Below are 7,686 nucleotides of genomic sequence, written 5' to 3'. Positions count from 1 at the left end.
ATTTCACTGTTATTCTACACCTGTTGATTACGAAGCATACCACTGGGCACATACTGAAATTACGTTGAACCAATGTGGAATAGACGTTGAATTGATGTCTGTGCCCAGTGGGATGTGACAAATAAAATTTTATTTGACAAACAGTTACATTTGTTCCAAATAGTAAAATTACGTGACCAACAGAAAATATTATGCGTGCGTACAAGGAACGGACATTTTTCATTATGTTATACAGTACATACTGAACAACAAACAATAAGTTACTGGAGTTCAATTCCTAACCAAACAAAATATACTGAACAAAAATATAAACGCAACATGTAAAGTATTGGTCCCACATTTCATGAGCTGAAATAAAAGATCCCAGAAATATTCCATACACACAAAAAGCTTATTTCTCTCAAATTTGGTGCACAAATTTGTTTACATTCCTGTTAGTGAGCATTTCTCCTTTGCCAAGATAATCCATCCACTTGACTGGTGTGGTAAATCAAGAAGCTGGTTAAACAGCATGATCATTACACAGGGGAACCTTGTGCTGGGGACAATAAAAGGCCACTCTAAAATGTACAGATTTGTCACACAACACAAAGCTTGCAATTGGCATGCTGACTGCAGGAATGTCCACCAGAGCTGTTGCCAGATAATTTTATGTTAATTTCTCTCCAACGTCGTCATAGAGAATTTGGCAGTACCTCCAACCGGCCTCACAACCGCAGACCACATGTAACACACCAGCTCAGGACCTCTGCATCTGGCTTCTTCACCTGTGGGATCATCTGAGACCAGCCACCCCGGACAGCTAATGGAACTGAGGAGTATTTCTCTCTGTAATAAAGCCCTTTTGTGTGGAAAAACTCAATCTGATTGGCTGGGCCTGGCTCCCCAGTGGGTGGGCCTATTCCTTCCCAGGCCCACCCATGGCTGCGCCTCTGCACAGTCATGTGAAATCCATAGATTAGGACCTAATAAATGTACTATAATTGACTGATTTTCTTATATGAACTGTAACTCGTTGTAAAATCATTCAAATTGTTGCATGTTGCGTTTATATTTGTGTTCAGTATAAATCAGAAGGCACTAACTTAATTTTCAAAATGGCAAAAAATAAAATAACTAATTATTCAAAGTGTTGAATTCTTACAATTTCAGTGGCTATTTGAAGCGTTTCATTCCAAAACGCTATATATATATCCATATTCAGAAATGTTGGTAAATTCAATGACAGACATGTATTTGTTTGAAATCTATCACTTCATGGTTTCATTTCAGAGAGACAGATAATCATGTTTTTTTTCTCAAAACTCTATATTCACCCTCAGAGAAATAAGTAGTAATGCTCGGTTTTATGCAGTCAAATGTAACAAATAACTACATTATTTAATAAAGAACTGTACAAATGACAACCTACATTTGTGACATCAATATACATATATATAAAAAAAAAAATCTAAATCAATACAGTAATATGAGATTTGTATGTGAATTTTTTTGCCAACATTTGACATTTTAGTAATTTAGCAGATGCTCTTATCCTGAGTGCCTTACAGTAAATGCATTGATCATAGCCCTTTCCTGCAGTTAAATGGCCTTTTGGACTTATGAGTGCAATGTTATTAGTAGTTTTCATACTTCCATAATTAATAAATGTTTTTTAAACGCCGAAAATCCGATGTTTATATGTCACACGGTTTTGTTATATTAGTCTCCTGTGATTTATATAAAGTATAATATTGGGACCCAAACTCAAAGGGTGTGTTCATTTTGGCTATCTACTCTGATTTCAGAGCACTCTCGTTTGAGTGTGCCAGAGCGCAGAATAACTGATTAATTTATTAATGCACATCACACGTTGAATATAACAGGTGTCAGTAAAGGTTGGCAAAAAACGTAATTAAATTGTTGGTAGAAGCGCACAGTTACAGTCACTAACGCTCTAGAATACATAAACACTTCTGCGACGGCGAGTAAAATGGTCAGAGTGAGGTGTTCTCTCATTTGTGTCTGGAAGTAGTTAGCAAGCTAGCCAACGTTAGTCAATTAGCTTGGGCGCTTGACTGCAGTTGTGAGGTCAGAACGTCCGGATCAACCCTACTCCCCCGCCAGAGCGTTCAGTGTGCGCTCTGAACGCTCCGAGAGTGAAACGCTCTGAATTTACGAATAGACAATCTGACAACGCTCTGAATTTACGAACGGCCCAGAGCGCACTCTGACACATTGGAGACAATTTACGAATGCACCCAAAATGGAATACATTTCAAATCTATATCTGACATGGTACAGGTGTGAAGCAGCCCTGGGAATCTCTATATGGACCATACTGAATTTGTGGACTGGTTAAATTGTTGCATAGTAATATAGCTCCATCTAGGATTTGTGTTTCAAAAGTTTTTGGAAAAGTGCATTTTTAGAGTACAGTCAAATTAAGATTGATTAAGGGACTGCTGCTATCGCACATAAAAGTCAGTGGACTTGTGAAATCAGTAATATTTTATGTGTCAAATTATTACTATTTGAAGTCAGTTGTTGCCAGCTGACATGGCATTATTATAACATGGCAATGCATGCACAGACCTCGGCCACCCGAGCCACGGACTGTCCACCCCGTTATCATCCAGAAGGCGAGGTCAGTAAAGGTGCACCAAAGCTGGGACCGAGAGACTGAAAAAACAGCTTCTATCTCAAGGCTATCAGATTTTTAAATAGCCATCACTAGCCGGCCTCCACCCAGTACCCTGCCCTGAACTTAGTCACTGTAACTAGCCAGCTACCACCCGGTTACTCAACCCTGCACCATAGAGGCTGCTGCCCTATGTAAGGTGCCTTCGGAAAGTATTCAGACCCCTCAACTTTTTCCACAATTTGTTACGTTACAGCCTTATTCTAAAATTGATTAAATACATACAAATCCTTAGCAATCTACACACAATACCCCATAATGACAAAGTGAAAACAGGTTTTTAGAAATGTTTGCACATTTATTAAACCCCAAAATACCTTATTTACATATGTAAGTATTCAGACCCTTTGCTATGTGACTCGAAATTGAGCTCAGGTGCATCCTGTTTCCATTGATCATCCTTTCTACAACTTGAATGGAGTCCACCTGTGGTAAATTCAATTTATTGGACATGATTTGGAAAGGCACACACCTGTCTATATAAGGTCCCACAGTTGACAGTGCATGTCAGAGCATAAACCAAGCCATGAGGTTGAAGGAATTGTCAGTAGAGTTCCGAGACAGGATTGTGTCAAGGCACAGATCTGGGGAAGGGTACCAAATAATTTCTGCAGCATTGAAGTTCCCCAAGAACACAGTGGCCTCCATCATTCTTAAATAGAAGAAGTTTGGAACCTCCAAGACTCTTCCTAGAGCTGGCCTCCTGGCCAAACTGAGCAATCGGGGGAGAAGGGCCTTGGTCAGGGAGTTGACCAAGAACCCGATGGTCACTCTGACAAAGCTCTAGAGTTTCTCTGTGGAGATGAGAGAACCTTCCAGAAGGACAACGATCTCTGCAGCACCACCAATCAGGCCTTTATGGTAGTGACCAGACGAAAGCCACTCCTCAGTAAAAGGCCCATGACAGCCCACTTGGATTTTGCCAAAAGGCACCTAAAGACTCTCAGACCATGAGAAACAAGATTCTCTGGTCTGATGAAACCAATATTGAAAATAGCTGTGCAGCAACGCTCCCCATCCAACCTGACAGATCTTGAGAGTATCTGCAGAGAAGAATGGGAGAAACTCCCCAAATACAGGTGTGCCAAGCTTGTAGCATCATACCCAAGAAGACTCAAGGCTGTAATTACTGCCAAAGGTGCTTGAACAAAGTACTGAGTAAAGAGTCTGATTCTTATGTAAATGTCATATTTCTGTTTTTGCTTTGTCATTATAGGGTATTGTGTGTAGATTGGTGAGGGGGAAAAACAATTTAACCTAACAAAATGTGGAAAAAGTCAAGGGGTCTGAATACTTTCCGAAGGCATAAACATGGAACACTGGTCACTTCAATAATGGAACATATAATCGACTCTGCTGCTTGAGCATGCTTTTGGGGCACAGTCGATAGCGTGCTGGACTTCGGGCTAGAAGGTTGAGGGTTCGAGACCTGCTCCCTGCCTGTTTCATTACATTGGTGTCAGAAGTGGGATCGGACCTTGCATCCACGTACGTACGTGTGCTTGGCCAGTGAGCGCGTTCCTAAACGGGCATGTACACTAGCAAGTGGTAAATTGCCGCGTGCCGCTTAGGCTGCCCATTGTGACACGCTTGTGGGCGTGCTGGCAGCATATAGCAGCACGTTGGATTGTGCATCAAGAATTCAGCATAGCAAGTTTGTATGAAGGTCTGGTTATTAGTGGGGTGGCATGTACCTTTGTGGTTCGAGTGTTGGCCCAGTAACCAAGAGGTTGCTAGATCGAATCCCCGAGCTGACAAGGTAAACATCTGTCATTCTGCCCCTGAACAAGGCACTGTTCCTAGGCCGTCATTGTAAATAAGAATTTGTTCTTAACTGACTTGCCTAGTTAAATAAAAAATGTAAATGGGTAAATAGTTCAATAGTAATATGATCTAAAACGCTTTGGTGACAAAGTTTGCTGCCCTGTTTCCAATTGTCCACATGGCTGGGAGAACCTATTCAAGTAAGTAAATTCATTTCGAAAATGTAAAAAAAAAAGATGTATTATTAGCTAACTAGCATGAGCTGCAAAATGAGCTAGCTAGTTGGCCAGCGAGCTATCTAACCAACTTTACATACTGTATAGATAGCGAAGTGAATGAAATATCACCAGTTACATAACTTCATATTAGCTATCTTGATCTATTTATCACTGTAAAAAACAAACTCAAAATGCATTTGTAGGTAGCTAGCTAACAACCATGGAGGAGGTTGAAAGGATAGCAGCCCCAACTGTCAAACTGAGAAAGTAGGCTATTCTGGATAGGGCAGGTACCTGTGTAGTTCCAGTCCCTAGAAGTGAGGACAGAGATAATAGTAACATAATTTTCAGTGTAATTTGAGTATAATGAAGTCTGTTTCTTGTGAGGTTTTCTGTACTCAGATAAAGAGATAAAGAGATGTCTACAGATGAAGAGGTCCCAATGAAGAGCAGTGGTTCTCAGTCCTGGTCCTGGGGACTCAAAGGGGTGCACATTTTAGTTTTTGCCTTAGCACTGCACAGCTGATTCAAATGATCAACTCATCATCAATCTTCAAGTGGTATTTATGTATTCATTTGTGATGCTATCCTTGATATGATCATGTTATTGTCACATGCTACACATGCACATTTACATTTGTATTTATGCATTATTTTACCAGGTAAGTTGACTGAGAACACATTCTCATTTACAGCAATGACCTGGGGAATAGTTACAGGGGAGAGGACATGTGTGTGCACAAGGGATATTATACTTTAGTAATCGACAATTACCTGGTGATGTAAAAGTCTAATAATGACATTATCTTCCATATTCCTTCAGATACCTTGTAACTGGAGATTCTTTCAAAATGATTACCTACAGTTTCTGTGTAGGGCACTGCAAGGTTGGGTGACCAAGGCCATCTGGGACTGCCTCTTGGAGGAATTCAGGAATGTGAAGGCTACCTACGTCCTTCATAATTTCATGAGGATAGACACGAGGACCAGGAGGGGATCTGCAGCCTGCCGCTGTGAGGAGAAGTCTGCTGCTCTGCAGGGTGTTTCAAGGATGTGGTCATCAACACAGCAAGAGAGGCAATCCGTGTGCAGGAGATCTTCACCTCCTACTTCTTCGAAGAGGGTGCTGTTCCCTGGCAACACCATAGACTACACTATGCACAACCAAAGGCTCTTTTAAGAGCCATCCACATTGCAATAAGAGTATTCTTCCATTTCCTTAGCTATGTCAGCTGCAGTTATTCAATTCCCATTTTCTCTCCCTTTGATTTCTACTTCTCAGGTGAGGGTGCTGTTAAGGTAAGGGTGTGATGCATGTACAAAAACAAAAACAGGCTATTTTAAGTCACCCATATTGAAAAAATGTAGAACAATTAGACTCATGTATCAATCTGATTGATGAATTGTGTTGTCCAGGCTCAGGTGTATAACTGTGGCTCCTTCCACCTTCAAAGAATAGGCAAGAGAGCCAACCATGGAGAATAGTAAGACACTTCATTATTTCTATAACTACGCTATATTGTTTGTCCTCGTGTGTCCGTTCATGTTTTTCAGTATAGAGTACTCTGCAGCCACTTAGTGTGGACACCAGGTGAGGCCACACACATATATTCCTGTTGAACACTCTTTAACTACCTTGTTTTCTCAATAACAGTCTCTCTCCTTCACTTCATCCCTCTTTCCCCTTCTCCCTAAATCCTCTAGATTATATCAGCTGTGTCGGTGAACCCCTCCCGCATCTGAACTGACTACATAGAGGGCACAGCATGAACAGAGGTGAGAGGTCACTTGGTCAGGTCAACAGGATGTATTATTAAAGGGATGCTTTACATTGAAATAGAGATGCAGTAGTCCCAGAGTTAATGATCCAAGGTCAGTTTTGCATTTAACCTCCTGATGATTGATGACTGACAGTTTTAGAATATTTTTTTTTAAAGGCTTAAAAATGCTCTCGTCTGCAGGTATGTTTTGATGTTAGAGAGGATGCCAACCCCCAGTCCCGTCAACGCCACCTCACCCACTCTTAAGATAATCTTCGGGCCGACTGGGAGCCCAAGGCTGGTTAGGAGACACCACTAGAGACACTTGTGTAATTGTGATGAACTGAGAGAATATTAGGGTAGCACTGTGATTTATGAATCATATGCTGCCTTCCCTGCTCCTATGTCCTTACCTCTTTCCCTTTCTGTATTTTACACCTCTTTCTTCCTGTTTTTATAATGCACAACAGATGTGCATTGAAGTAAAGATTGAACTTGTATTTATAATATTACAATTAATATTTATAATGCATGTATTTATAACACTTAACTTATTTCAATAAAGTGTTTCACATTCTCTTCTGGTTGAAATTAAGTCTCTCATTTGATGAAATAGTACACCTAGGAAATTAGATATTGAGATTAACCGGTTTTACAGTATTTACATGATGCATAGGAAGTGTAGTGTAGTTAAATCATGTTTCTAGTCTATTGCATAGCTAGCGTAACCATTGATGTCCCAGGACCAAGATTGGTAAACACTATAAATGTAATACATACATGCAGAAACAGCATCAAAGACTAATTTGATACTCCTGGTATTGGATATGACTGAAAAATAATCTGAAAGACATTCATACCTGAACTGCACCTTTATTTGCCAATGTAGAGCACATGATCAGTGAATATATTAAAATGTAACGTTACAGGCTACAATGTGGGGATCTCAAGCATGGTAATAAGTACATGTATATACGACTTGCATCCTTGGCACAAAGTTATATTATATTCTACTCAATCTATAGACTTCATTGTCATTCAGACTGTTTTGAAGTTGATACAACTGGCTATGATAGCTGAGGTTCATAGCTAGTTTCTGAACTAATATGTATACCAAACGTTTTAGTGTGCATACACAGGTCGGCTGCATAGCTAGCTACACATCCATAGGCATACAGGTATTTTTATCCTCCACTGCACAATAAGCAAGAAAATAGTTAACTAGCTAACTTACGTTATTTCATCTGCATTGCAAGGCAAATAA

This window comes from Salvelinus namaycush, chromosome 4, assembly GCF_016432855.1.
Source record: "Salvelinus namaycush isolate Seneca chromosome 4, SaNama_1.0, whole genome shotgun sequence".
NCBI lineage: Eukaryota > Metazoa > Chordata > Actinopteri > Salmoniformes > Salmonidae > Salvelinus > Salvelinus namaycush.
Note: the sequence above shows the minus strand (reverse complement) of the source record.